Below are 13535 nucleotides of genomic sequence, written 5' to 3'. Positions count from 1 at the left end.
GCCCGACGGTGCGCTGAGCCGGGAAAGGGGAATGGTAGCCGGCGGCGGGGTGTGCTGGGCCGGGAGCTCCCCTGTGCCACCCTCAGGGTCTGGCCTGGCCTCACTCGTGTTCCTCAGGGTGGGCAGGAGTGGCCGGCCCAGCCCCGCGGGGGCATGGCGGGTTCTGCCCCAGCTTCCATGGGGGGCCCGGGCTCAGCACAGCGGGTCAGTGGGGTCCAGGTGTCCCCAAAGCCGCACAGGTGACATCGGCTGCCCGTGAAGGTGCCAGCTGTGCTGCCGGGATGCTGGATACAGCACTCGGACGCAGTGGAAGGTCCCGGTTGTGCGTCCGGCACCGGCACGGAGCCCTCGTGGGTACGAGGCTGTCCGGTGTGCCCGGACACAGCCCGGGGGCTGCTCCTGCCTCACTGCGCCGGGATCCCGGGGCTCCCGGGGCTCCCGGCCCTTCCCAAAGCGCCGCATCCTCAGCCGAGCCCTTGGCACCGGCACTGGGCTCCCTGTGCTCCCCGGCAGCAGGGCCACAGCATCCAGACCCCGCGCCAAGCCCTCTGCGCTCCCGGCTCCTAAAGGTCACAGACCTCTGGATGGGCCTCAGGGATTCTCCTTTCCACTCCCGCCTAAAGGAGCTGCAACCCAGATAAATCGCTCTGTGCTACCTGCAAGAAACCCAACAGGTCAAACAGAGACTCCCCTCTCTGTGCCAGGACAGTTTGGGGCTGTGAATTTGGGCAGGAATCTGGTTTTTAGGGGGTTGGGTAACTCGGTCTGTTCCTGTCTCACCACCATGGCCAGTGCTGCTTATCCACAGCCTGAGAGCAGTGTCGGTGGTGGATCCTTGGGGCTGGGGGGATGCAGACCACCCGCCTACACCCCAGGTCTGCACTGGTGGGAGCTGGTGGTCCCACTGGATGAGCTCTCCCACCGCTGGGAATGCTGGAGGAGTGCCATATGGCAGGGCTGGGGGTCGGCGTGGAGCACAGGCTGTCCTTTCCCAGGGATGCATGTGGCATGGCAGGCCTGGGCAGGCTCCCACGTGCCACACAAAGCAGTAAAAATAAAAAAATCAGGCTGGTGTGGGACTGCTTCTGGCAGAAAAGGACTGGTGCCAGGGGTCAGAGCCTCCACAGGAGATATTTCATGGGTTCCCCTGACTGGCAGAATGCAGCCCACCTTCCTTGCTGGTGACACGGAGCCAGCACGAGCCTGGCGCCACTCCAGAGCTCCATAAAAATACTGAGTGATGGCTCTGACACGTGCAAAGCCACTGTCCCAGCTCAAGGGGGGCTAGGGGGCAGTGACAGGGATGTCCCAGCCCTGCCGGGTCACATTCAGGTGCAGCACTGAGAATATGAGTGCTCCCAGTGTCACCGGGGCACAAAACCAGCACAGGGGAGCTGCCAGGCATGGGGGCAGAGTCGTGTTTTCACCCAGATGATGCCCATAGCCATTAATGCAGCAGCACGTGGTCCCCGTGCACTGGCCTCCACAACACAGGGCACTGCACAAGCCCAAAACACCCAATTTCCTCCCCAAAGGCCTGGGGTGACCTGGGCTGGGGCTGGGGTGTGCTCCCATCACAGCTGTTGGTCACAGCTCTGCCCCGAGCCCCATCCCAGGCCAGGAGGGCAGGGAGAAGTTCCCCGATGCCAGTGACTCAGCTGAGGGGGTTGTTTTGCAACACGCTGGGTGTGGGAGGCTCCTGGTGTGTGGAAAGTAGGTGGCAAATTATCCAAATTATCCAAGGTGTGTGGTGAGCTCAGGGCCCGGGGAGGCTGGTGGGCACGGAGCAGCCCTGGGGGTGATGGACCTGCACCCCGAGCTGGGGTAGGAGATCCCACTCCAGGGCTTTCAGCGGGTGCTGGAGGCCGGGGTGGTGACTCTGGCATCAGCTTCCCCTGGGTCTGGTGCCCGTGGACCTCCCTCACGCTGATCTGGGACAAAGAAAGCAAAGGCACAAGGGCGAGAGGCAACGAAGGTCTCGACAGAGAGGCCAGATCTGACCGAGCATCACTGGTGGCATGGCCACCCCTCTGACTCAGTGACACAGTTTCCTGCTGGCTCCTTCCCCCGTCCCAATATGTATTTCTAGTGGACTTTTCAGTGTGTTTGGCTTTTTGGGGCTGTTTGTTGTCAGTTAGTTATTTTATTATATTTATTGTTAGAAATAAGGCTATTTTTAGGACGCTGTTGGTTTAGATAGAGATGGGATTAGTCATCTCACCAAGAGCTGTTTGCAGTCTCTCCTCAAGGATTCTCTGGGGTTTGTTTTCCAATCAACTGAGATCATGTATCCAAAGATATAAAAAATAAAAATAGTCAGAATAACATGCAACAGCCGCGCTCTGGTGCCGCTCTCTGAGTTACAGGATGAAAACGAGGGAAGGATCCAACCCAGGATATTTATGAGACAAAGACGAGAACATTACTATGAACCTCAAAGTATTTTGGAAAGTCAGTTTGAGCTGCCTTTTTTTTTTTTTTTTTTTTTTTTTTTTTTTTTTTTTTTTTTTTTGTCTCTTGGGAACTGAGTGCTGAGTAACTCCCTTCCCACACCAGGCTGCTGCTTTGTACAGCTGGTGAGCAGCCTCTTGACAGTGGAAACTGCTTTCCCTTGCCCTGTGCCAGCAGGAAGGAGGCAGGACTCCTGGGTCCTCCAAGATATGCAGCCACCTACACCCTCAGGCTACTAAAAAAAAAAAAAAAAAAAAAAAGGCACCCAAAAACCTAAAGTAGGAAAGATTATTGTCCCTCTCCTGCACAGAGCTCAGGGAGGGGAGGGGGGTGAGGGCTGGGGGCAAAGGCAAGAGGCTGAGAGCAGAGTCCTGTACTGCTGAGCAGCATCTCCAGCCTCCTTGCCACGACTTTTTGTGTCTCTCTGCCAGTGTTCCCCCCTCCGAACCAAGTGGGAGCAGAGTTCCAGGCGAGTTTTGGGGAGACCAGTTTAGCTCTTAAAGACGGGTGGGATGCAGGGAGGAATGACAGTTCATGGCTCATCTCATCCCTCACTGGAGTGGAAGTGCTGCTCCAGCTTGTCCCTGGCAGTGCCGGTGCCCTTGGTATGCAGAGCTGAAAGCTCTGGGAGAGCTTTGAAAGCTCTGAGAGAGGGAGGGGGATGGGGGTCCTGCCATGCCACATCGGCTGGACCCTGGCCCGGGGTGGGGGCGATGCCCTTGGCAGTGGCACAGCCCACCTCGGGATGGGGAGAGGAGCAGAGCCGTGCACGGAGGGGCACTCACGGGGTCATCCCCAGCTCCCCAGCCCGGGGACAACCGCGGTGACCACCAGGGTCTCTGCCAGCCCCGTTGCTGGGCCACCCGTGCCCTCCTGCCCGCGCTGGTCTCGCTCGCCCAGGGCACAGCACGGCACGGTCGCGGGGACAAGAGTGGCACACGTGTGGTGACAGTGCGGGTGGGGGCGGCGGGCAGGGAGGAAGCGTCGCCTTCACGTGGCCCCTGCCCCCCCCCCCCCGCCGCCCACCCCGGCTTGGGCAAGGGAGGAGGATTATTTGCCCTCGCAGCTGGCCGAGATCCCAACACATGCCCGGGGGACGAGGGGGGAGCGGGCATGGACGTCCAGCACGGACGAAGCTGGCAGCGATGCTCCCTGGCGACCCTGCCAGGCTGCGTGCGGGGTCCCTCCTGCCCCGGCCGTGCACCCCCACCGGCCCCCGCCCCTGCAAACGCTGCCTTCCTCCCTGCCCCCCCCCCCCTCCCTCCCTCCCCTTCCTCTCCAAGTCTAAATTCTCCCACAGCGTCCATTGACGTCCTGCCTGCGTCACCGTCTCCAGCACAACCAGACAGCACGTGGGAGAGGCAGGTTAAAGCGGCAGGGCCCTGGGAGGGCTCCAGCTGCGCACCCCCAGCAGCGGGGCCGGGTGGGGAGGCTTCCCCCCCGAACTCCTCCGCCCAAACGGGACCCGGCTCCCGGTACCGCCGGGAGGTCTTTCCTGGCTCGCCCCACCGGGAATCGGCGCGGGCTGCGGGGAGGATGAGGCTTTTTCTCGCCCGTCACAAGGCTTGCACGGGACCGTGAGCATTTTGCTTCCAGGTCCATGCCTGCACCCTCCCCTCCTCCCCGCCGTGCTGCAAACCCACCCCAAAAGGGGACCGGGAGCTCTGTTGGCCAGGGAAGGCAGCTTGCATTCGCCGTGCGAGCTCCCCGAGCCCGCTCCCAAAGCCAGAGCCAGACTCGCATGTTTTTTTTCCCGGCTGCCGGGCCCCCAGCCAGTCCTTGTGCCTTCACATCTGGGCTTTGCCTCTGCCCGAATTACGGAGCAGCTCGGCCGGCTCCTGGGGGCTGGGAACAGGGTTTGCACGCAGGGGAAGCGCCAGAGCTCTGCCAGGGCGTGGGATGCAGCGAGTTTTGCAAGGGCTCAGGTGCGGGGTGCAGTGACTTTTACAAAGGCTCAGGTACCTTCCCTGAAGCCCACTCATCGTTTCTGCTCCAGGATATTGCCTGGCAGCCGCAGCACTGCAGGACGTCCCCCTTGGCCGTGACTGCCGGTGTCGGAGTGGGCGGGAGAGCACCCCGGCACCCCGGAGCACAGCCCTGCTTCCTCGCCGTGTCCACGCTGCAGCGCGGGGGGCTATTTTTGTCCCTTTCCCTCTATTCATTGTGCCAGAGCCGTGTGCGGTTGGAGAAGGCTGTGGCGTTTGCTTTGTGATCGCTTCCTTCCCGCCCATAACCTTTTGCCTTAAAACGGGATTCGCCCTGATCCTGGACCCAAGGCCGGGAAGCCTGGGCAGCGTGCCATGGGCACTGCCACTGCAAGGCTCCCGGGGGACAGAGATTCCTGGCTCTGACCCTGGTTTTGATGCAAAGCTGAGAGCAAACACACTGCCCTTCAGCTCCCCATGGAGCAGCCCTGCATCTCCTTCCCTGGAGCATCCCCAGCCCCCGCCCGGTGCCTCCAGCAGCGCCGGCGCTGCCCCGCTCGCACCCGGGCTGTGGAATGCTCAGCTCAGACAGATGGGTGAGTGGGAACCATCGTGGTGAGCCCTCCGACAGGAGCCACCGCGAGAGAGAAGGGGGGGGGGAGGAAATTAAAATAACTCGTGTTGCAGAAAGCAGCCGCCCTAAGTGGGGGTCGCCCCTTGCAGGCAGCAGGCAGAGCAGCACACTCAGTGGGGACAGACCATCCTCATCCTCCCTGACACACCACTCAGGGCACCAAGCCAAGGGGACAGTTATCAGTCCTGAGCTGGGCTACCATGGCTGCTAGGTTTGGGGAACACCTGATAAATCCAAGGGGGTGGGGGAGGACCCCACTGCTGTTGCAAAGCATCGGTGTTGCCTTGGCCTGCCACTGGTCAGGGCTGTTTGCCAACAAGCCCAGAACGCTGCTGCCTTCACCCTGCTGCAGGGTGTGGGATCTGCTCACCAGGGCTGACACTGTGGGGTAACCACCAGGGCCAAATCCTGGTGGCAAATGTCCAAAGGAGAAGGACTTGGGGCTGTTGGCGAATAAGAAGCTCAGTGTGACCTGGCAATACAAACTGGCAGCCAATACAAGCAATGCTGTCCCACCTTCGTGGGGCTCATCCCACAGCATGGGCAGCACCTAAAGGGGAGGATTCTGCTCCTCTGCTGGGCTCTGGTGAGACCCCACTTGCAGTGCTGCCTTCAGCTCTGGGGCCTCCAGCACAGGAAGGACATGGAGCTGCTGGAGCGAATCCAGAGGATGAGATATTAGAAGGAAATTCTTCTCTGTGGAGGTTGATGAGGCCCTGGCACTGGCTACCCAAAGAAGCTGTGGCTGCCCCATCCCTGGAAGTGTTCAAGGTCAGCATGGACAGGGCTTGGAGCAACCTGGGATAGTGGGAGGTGTCCCTGCCCGTGGCAGGGGGGTGGAACGAGATGAGCTTTAAAGTCCCTTCCAACCCAAACAAGCCTGTAATTCTGTGGTTCTGCAGGCAGCAAACCCAGCTGGGGTTTAGCTCGGCCCGAGCTGGCGGCAGCTTTGCTGGTCTGTGTTGGAGCTTTCCAGCTGGGGCAGCAGCAGTTCCTGGGGCAGAAGAGGCACAGCAGAACCCCCCATCTCTGCTGCTGGGGGTTTATCAGCTAGGTAAGCGTCTTTCAGCACGTTTTAGCACCCCGGAGGCTTAAGCCCAGCACTGTGCTTATCAGCTAATGGAGACTGGGCACGCTTTGGAGCACCTTGCAATTTTAAATTCACTTGATCTCTCCTTTTTTCTTCCCAGCATAAAACTGCAGCCCCGTTCTGGTGCAGGCAGTGGTGGCAGCAGCCAGCGGGTAGAGCTCCAGAAGCTCCCCAAGCAAGTGTATCTCCTCCGTGTGTAGGAGTAGCTGCTGACTGGGAGCAGCCCAATTTCCAAGAACTCCCCAAAGTTACAAGCCTTCACGTCTTGCTGAATCAGTGCGAGATCCAGAGCATCTCCACGCTCAGCAGCTCAGGGAAAGCAAAGCTCCAGGTCTCTGCAGCCACAACCTCAGTGCTGAGCACGAGTATCTCCGTCCCCTCCTCCTCGAGATGCTCTCTGTGATGCCTGCACACACGCCTGGCCCTAATGAAAGGGCCCGGCGCCTCCCCATCGCCCAGCCAGTTAAACCTGCACAAACTGAGCCCATCGCACACAAAAAGCCTCTCCTGGGTGAGTTCCTTATCGCCCGTGAGTCAAGGCAGCCTCACCGCCGCGGCTCCGACCCATCCTTGGCACGGAAGGGAGGTGCCCGGGGCTCTGCGCCGGGAAGGGAGGCTGGCCCTGGGGAGCGTGACCCTCCCTAAGGCTGCGGCCAGCCTGCCCTCGCTGCTGCTCACTTGATCCCGTCTCCTCCCCGCCTAATCCGCGCTCCCCTCCCGGTATCCTCTGCTCCACTTTAATGCCAAAGTTGGCCGGCAGCCACTCGGCTCCGAGGACGAGGACGCCTTTTTTCCTGGTTATGCAACGCTCGGCTGAGCCGTTTGCCTTTCTCCGTGAGGAGTTTTGGGAGGCTGGGCTGGCTACCCTGTCCGGGCAATGGGCACGTCCTGGGATGCCCCAAATGGGGATCGAGAAGCTGCACGCTGGTTCCACCCCCATCTCTCTGCCCCAGGGGCTGTTGTCCGTTCCTAATGCATTCCCCTTCTCCTCTTCCCAGGTATCCCCCAGGGTTCAGCCCTGCTCCCTTTCTACATGGCCTCTCCATGCTGCAAGAAGATTTTTCTTCAAGCTCACAGTGTGCCCAGCGCAGCATCCCAGTGAATCCTGCCACAGCACCCCAGTGAATCCTGCCACCAAATCCCAGTGAACCCTGCCACCAAATCCCAGTGAACCCTGCCACCAAATCCCAGTGAATCCTGCCACAGCACCCCAGTGAATCCTGCCACCAAATCCCAGTGAATCCTGCCACAGCACCCCAGTGAACCCTGCCACCAAATCCCAGTGAATCCTGCCACCAAATCCCAGTGAATCCTGCCACCAAATCCCAGTGAATCCTGCCACAGCACCCCAGTGAATCCTGCCACCAAATCCCAGTGAACCCTGCCACCAAATCCCAGTGAATCCTGCCACCAAATCCCAGTGAATCCTGCCACAGCACCCCAGCCAACCCTGCAGCAGCATCCTAACTAACCTTGCCATGGCATCCTGGCTATCCCTGGCACACCATCCTGGCTAAGCCTGCCATCCCAGTTCCCCCTGCCAGCTCCCAGCTGAGATCATCACCCACCCTCAGTGTGGCAGTCCCATCTCACCCACCCTCAGTTGTGGCAGTGCCATTTCACAGTGTGGCAGTGCCATTTCACAGTGTGGCAGTGCCATTTCACCCACCCTCAGTTGTGGCAGTGCCATTTCACCCACCCTCAGTGTGGCAGTGCCATTTCTCACCGTGGTGCCATGGTACTGCTGGCTCTGAGTCTCATTTTGATTCTCCTCGTGACTCAGAGTGCTGCCAGCCCCCTCCAAGCCCCACGAGGCACAGCCCCAAATTCCAGCCCCCCCAGGGCCAAGTTCCCCCAGTCCAGGGCCTCCCCTCACTGCCTTTGCCTCGAGCCAAGGCTCCAGCAGCCCCTTCCAAGCCGTGGGTTTATCTGCTCCACCACAGCCCCACTTCAGTGCTGGGAGCTTTGGAGATAAGCAAGAGCTCGGGAGAGTGCAGATTTAAGGCTCCAGCTGCCACTTCCAGGGATGCTGTTCCTGGGCTGCCACTCACAGTAGCGTTTGCACCATGTGCTGGGTGGCCAGCTGTGCCACCAGCTTATTTTGGGGTAGACCAAGGGTGCCCGTTGCCAGGGCCCAGGGTGGGCAAGATGCTTCCAGCCATGGGTGTATGTCCCAGGCCTTCCTCGCTGCAGCTGAGGCTGCTGTGCCCTTCCAAAACCCACCATGGCATAAAAAGCTGCCAAAGAGCCTCTTCTAGGGAATGAAACACCCCCAAACCTGGCTGCTTTGGGAGAAGACATCCCAGCCACCATCCCAGCCAGGGCTCCTGACATCCAGCAGCCTCCCTGCACTCGTCAGGAGCCCACTGAGGTTGGGGTGGGGGGGGGAAGTTTGGGACACTGAGGACACTCTCTTCCCTGCTCTCCCCATTCAATTATTCTGCCACATATAATAGATATTGGTGCTATTTTTAGGCCTTGATTGTTTAATTATTGAGAAAGGTTTTGAAGGATCTCTTGAAGGCAAGGAAACAAGCCCCCGGAGCGCTCCCTGGATTTCCCTTCCTGAAGCACGGGGCAGAGAGCAGGGCCACCACAGCAGGGATGGATGCAGGGTTGGATGCAGGATGGATGCAGGGATGGATGCAGGGATGGATGCAGGATGGATGCAGGATGGATGCAGGGATGGAGGCAGGGATGGATGCAGGATGGATGCAGGGATGGATGCAGGATGGATGCAGGGATGGATGCAGGATGGATGCAGGGATGGATGCAGGATGGATGCAGGGATGGATGCAGGATGGATGCAGGGATGGATGCAGGATGGATGCAGGGATGGATGCAGGGATGGATGCAGGGTTGGATGCAGGGATGGAGGCAGGGATGGAGGCAGGGATGGATGCAGGGATGGAGGCATGGATGGATGCAGGATGGATGCAGGGATGGAGGCAGGGCTGGAGGCAGCAGGTCTGGGCTTTGGAACCACTGGATGATCGTGAGGAGAGTGGCTCCGGAGCTGAAACGAGGGACAAACCCCGTTCCCAAACCAACACTTGTGTGGCACAAGGGGCTGTGTCAGAGCTGGGAAATGCTGGGGCCCAGCTAACAGAAACCTCTGCAATCCCAGCACCGGCTTCCATTAGGAACGAATGTGGCCCAGAATTCACCATTTTTATTTTTAACTGAACGGACACTTCTCTTGCTGAAAAATGACCTTATTCTCAGCTTGCCAAGCAGAATTGCAATGGCAGGATTTTTTTAAAAACCAGTTCCTTTCGTGTTTCCACTTACAAAAAGCCAGAGAATGGCCTTTATTTGAGATTAAAGGGGTTTGGTCAACTTGAAATCCGCTGAGATTTCAGCAAAATGGTATATAATGAAGCAAGAGCCAAATCCTCAACTGGTGTCCTTTGCCCTGGCTTCAGCAGCTTCAGCTTTCCAATACCTCTTTGTACCTGTCAGCAACCTGGCCCAGGACTTCAAGGGAAACATTGATTTACCTCAGCTGCCAGGCTTAGCCAGCTGGGATTAACTTCCCCCAGCTGAGGATATCCAGGGTATCTGTGATCTGTCCAGGTTTCCTAAGGAATATACGTGTGTATAGTCATGTATTTGATCTGTTCATCCTCCCCCTCTCAATCCTGTTAGGTACAAAGGTAAGGAGATTCATTTTCATAGTGCACATACAGAGGTGCTACATGTTGCACGAGAATAATTATCCTGCAGGACAGACCCTGTGCTGACCCTGGGGAAGGACAACGGCATAACTCCGACTCCATCCCAGACATCAGCCCCACCACAGCAGGAATGGCCCAACAGAAGCATCACTGGTTCAAACCCCCCAAAGCCACCTCTGCCACAGCCCCCACCTGTATCTGTCCCCTGGAGTGGTCACCAAGTGATGCCACACTGCCAGGATGTTCCAAGGACTGCCCTGAAGGAATTTCTGCCCTCAAAGACGGTGGGATGAAGGCGGGTCTGGGGTGGGGACCTCCTGGCAGAGCCAGGCTGCTCTGGCAGCACAGGCAAGGGGGGCAAGTTGTCAGCCCCTGCTCCTTAACACCCTGACAAGCTTATAACTATTTCATTTGTTACACTGCGAACCTTTTTAAATTAATGAGCATAAGGTTGTCACGGTTGCTGTGGCGACGACACGTTGCTGGGGCAACGGCAGCGATGCAGAGCCTGTGGAGTGTAATCAGGGGTCAGGCTGACGATGGAGCCAGGATGTGTGGGGGCTGTGGGAAGAGGCAGCCAGCCCCAGCTCCCACCAGCCCATGGCCCCACGCTGCTCCCCAGCCCCCAAAGCAGCCCCGGCGGGTGGGAAAACCACCACTGCTTCCCTGGCACAGGGAGCAGCACTGCCTCCACCCCTGGGTGTGTGCACGGCCCGAGGACGGGCTGTGCTCTGTGCAAGCCTGGCTCACTCATGGGACAGCTCACAGAACCCATGCCACGAGTTCATCACCTCCCCTCTCCAGCTTTCCCATCCCCTCTGGCTCTCCTTGGGTCTCTGGTCCCTCATCCTACCACAGCGTCCACCCAAACCAAGGGTGGCTCAGGCAGAACAGACAAAAACTGTGGGGCAAAAACTGCACCTCCTGCACCACCTCCCCCAAAGGGACATGAGGACACCAAGGTGGTTTTCAGGTGGTTTGAAATCAACTGCCTTGTTCTTTCCACCAGGCAGGGCCAGGGATGGAGGCAGCTCATGCCACTGCTGCAGCCCTACCCCAGCATGTCTCCACCCTGGCAGTTCCTGGGCTGTGTGTAATCCAGAGGTTTTGCAGCCACAAAACTCTTTAAGAGCATTTATTTCCCCCCCACACCAGCAACAAGTTAGAAAAGGGAGGGAAGGGAGCGGGCAACAAACAGATTTGCAGGGAAACTCCCCAAAATTCACGAAAATGACTTTGCAAGATCTCTGGGCACAGGGGACTTGAGCTCCTCTTCCTAAGTCCAAGAAGAAGAATGGATAGGACAAGAGGGAGCATTTTTTAAACTAAAATAGGTTGATTTAGGTTTGATATAAGGAAGAAATGTTTGACATGAGCGTGGTGAAGCCCTGGCAGAGGTTGCCAGAGCAGCTGCAGCTGCCCTGGAAGTGTCCAAGGCCAGGTTGGACGGGGCTCGGAGCAGCCTGGGATGGTGGAATGAGATGAGCTTTAAGGGCCTTCCACGCCAAACTGTTCCATGATTCCATGAGTTTATGGCCTCCAGTCCCTCTCACTCCCCCAGGAACGCTCAGTAGCCCCATGCACCCAGCTCTGCAGAGCTGCCCTGTGCATGGGGCATCCACGTCTGTGGGAGAGGTTTTACAGCAACTTCTGTGAGCCACAGAGAAGTTTGACGAGAGGATCCGTGTTTACCCCTGAAAGAATTTTCTACCAAGGTTGTTGACATAGAAACCAAGAAAGAAAGAAGGATAAATAAGAGAAACCTGCAATGAGCACTTTGGTTGTCTTTCCTGACCAATAAGTGCAAACTTCTGAGTTTTGCAAGAATGTGTAAAAAGCATGCATAGAATAAAATAAACCAGAATAAACCAGTTTGAAGCCTTCTGGAAATGGAGAGTGCTGCTTTGTATTGTCTCTGTCCCAGCTACGACACACATCCAGGGAGCTCCTGGAGTGGGGACCCAGCAGGGAGGGCGGTGGGTCAGGGGCCAGCCTGGGAAGGCACAGCCCCACTGGGTGTGGGAGGAGGCTCTGTACCCCCCTGGAATGAGGCAGAGCAGTGGGGTGAAGCCTGAAGGGCTGGGACAAAGGGAGTGGGGTGCAGGACGGGGACTGTCACCTCCCCAGCACAGGTGTGGTGCCCTCCCTCTGCTCAGGACCACGCAGCTGACATCAACACCCGAGGGTGTGAGCAGGGGAAAAATGGGGTGGGGAAGGCAGATTTCGGGGCTGGGGATTTCTCTGCCTCCTGGAAAGGGAGGTCTGGGCTCATCCCATCTGCACAGAGGAGAGCAGCTCTGTTCCTCACTGACATGCCCAAGGTCCCCACAGCATCCTGCAGCTCCAGAGGGGCTTTTCAGTGGCTCTTGCAAGGTTCATCTGGCCCAGACACCTTCTGATGGGAAAGTGGGGGGCTGGTGTGGACCACAAACACCAGCCCCCTTTCCAGCTCTGACAGAGTCACTACAGAACACAAAATACAGATTTGTAATACAGTTACTGCTACAAAACTCCTACCACAGTGAGGTTTAATATGCTATATAGTATATTTTAATGTACTACATATATTTTTGTGTACACAAGATTTATATGTATATGTAGGTATATATATATATCTTTTTTTTACACACACACATCAAAAACCTCCCCAAAACCAGCTCAAACCCATCTTCTTATCCAGATTTTGAAGGCAGCTTGGTGCTGGGCTGCTGGCAAGAGGAGTGACCTATAGGGTGAGCACTGACACTTCACCCTGTGGGTCTCGAGGATGCTGCGTTCCCCAGCCTGATTTTTTTGTGCTGAGCTTTCATCAGCACACGTGAACGGTGCTGTGCCACAGCTCTTCCAGCTCGGCTGCCTGTCAGGGAAATGTCTAAATATTTCTATTTTCCCCAAATACATTTTTTCATCAGAATTGGAAAGGGGAAAAAAAAAAAAATTAAAAGCCATGAAAACACTGAAATCCACAATAGGGCTTGAACAAAAGCAGCGTCTGAGCCTTGGGAGGAGGACACACCCATGGGCCCCAGGGATGGATCCCCGTGCCTCTGGGGCTTTGCTGGGCTCTAGAGTTCTGTAAATCCCCGTTCCCATCCTGTGATGGGAGGTGAGGCACATGGAGCCCCAGGGGGATGACTGGCTGTGCTATCTCCTGAGGATATCCACACCAGCTGAGGAACGGGGACCAAAGTGGAGCCTGGCTCTGCTTGTGTCCCAGATAACGCTGTCAAGCCACAGAAACCAGGCTCGTCCCAGCGAGCTCAGCAGAGGCCAAGGGGTGAAGGAGATATGTCAGAGCCACCCTCCTGCTGGGAAAAGCAGGGCTGTGATGCCCAGGAGGGACGAGTGTCCATGAGACCTTCCCTGGATGGCCCCGGCGCTGTTCTCTGTCACTCACCAGCAGCTGTGGCGAAAAGCACTAAACTAAAAAGGAAAATAAATAATTTTTTTAAAAAATAAAACGTGAAAACCCTCCATGACCTCCACAGGTGGCTTGGTTTAACCTGGGGTTTGCTCCCCAGGAGCTGAGCATTGCCCTCAGCTCAGGTTGCTGCTGCTGAGGTCCCTCACTCCCTTCTCCAGCCACCCCCCACCAATGCTGCCACATTTCCCGGGGGGCTGCTGAGCCCCTGCCCCAGCTTGGCAAGACACTGCTTCCCTTTCCAAGAGGGTCATTTCCAGAGGCCAAACTACGACCTGGCAGCCAAACCACAGCTTCCCCTTCCCACAGGAGCGGAGTCAGCATCATGTGCCTCAGT

Source organism: Vidua chalybeata, chromosome 29, assembly GCF_026979565.1.
Source record: "Vidua chalybeata isolate OUT-0048 chromosome 29, bVidCha1 merged haplotype, whole genome shotgun sequence".
NCBI lineage: Eukaryota > Metazoa > Chordata > Aves > Passeriformes > Viduidae > Vidua > Vidua chalybeata.
The sequence above is the reverse complement of the archived record's forward strand: the minus strand, read 5'-3'. Positions refer to the sequence as shown.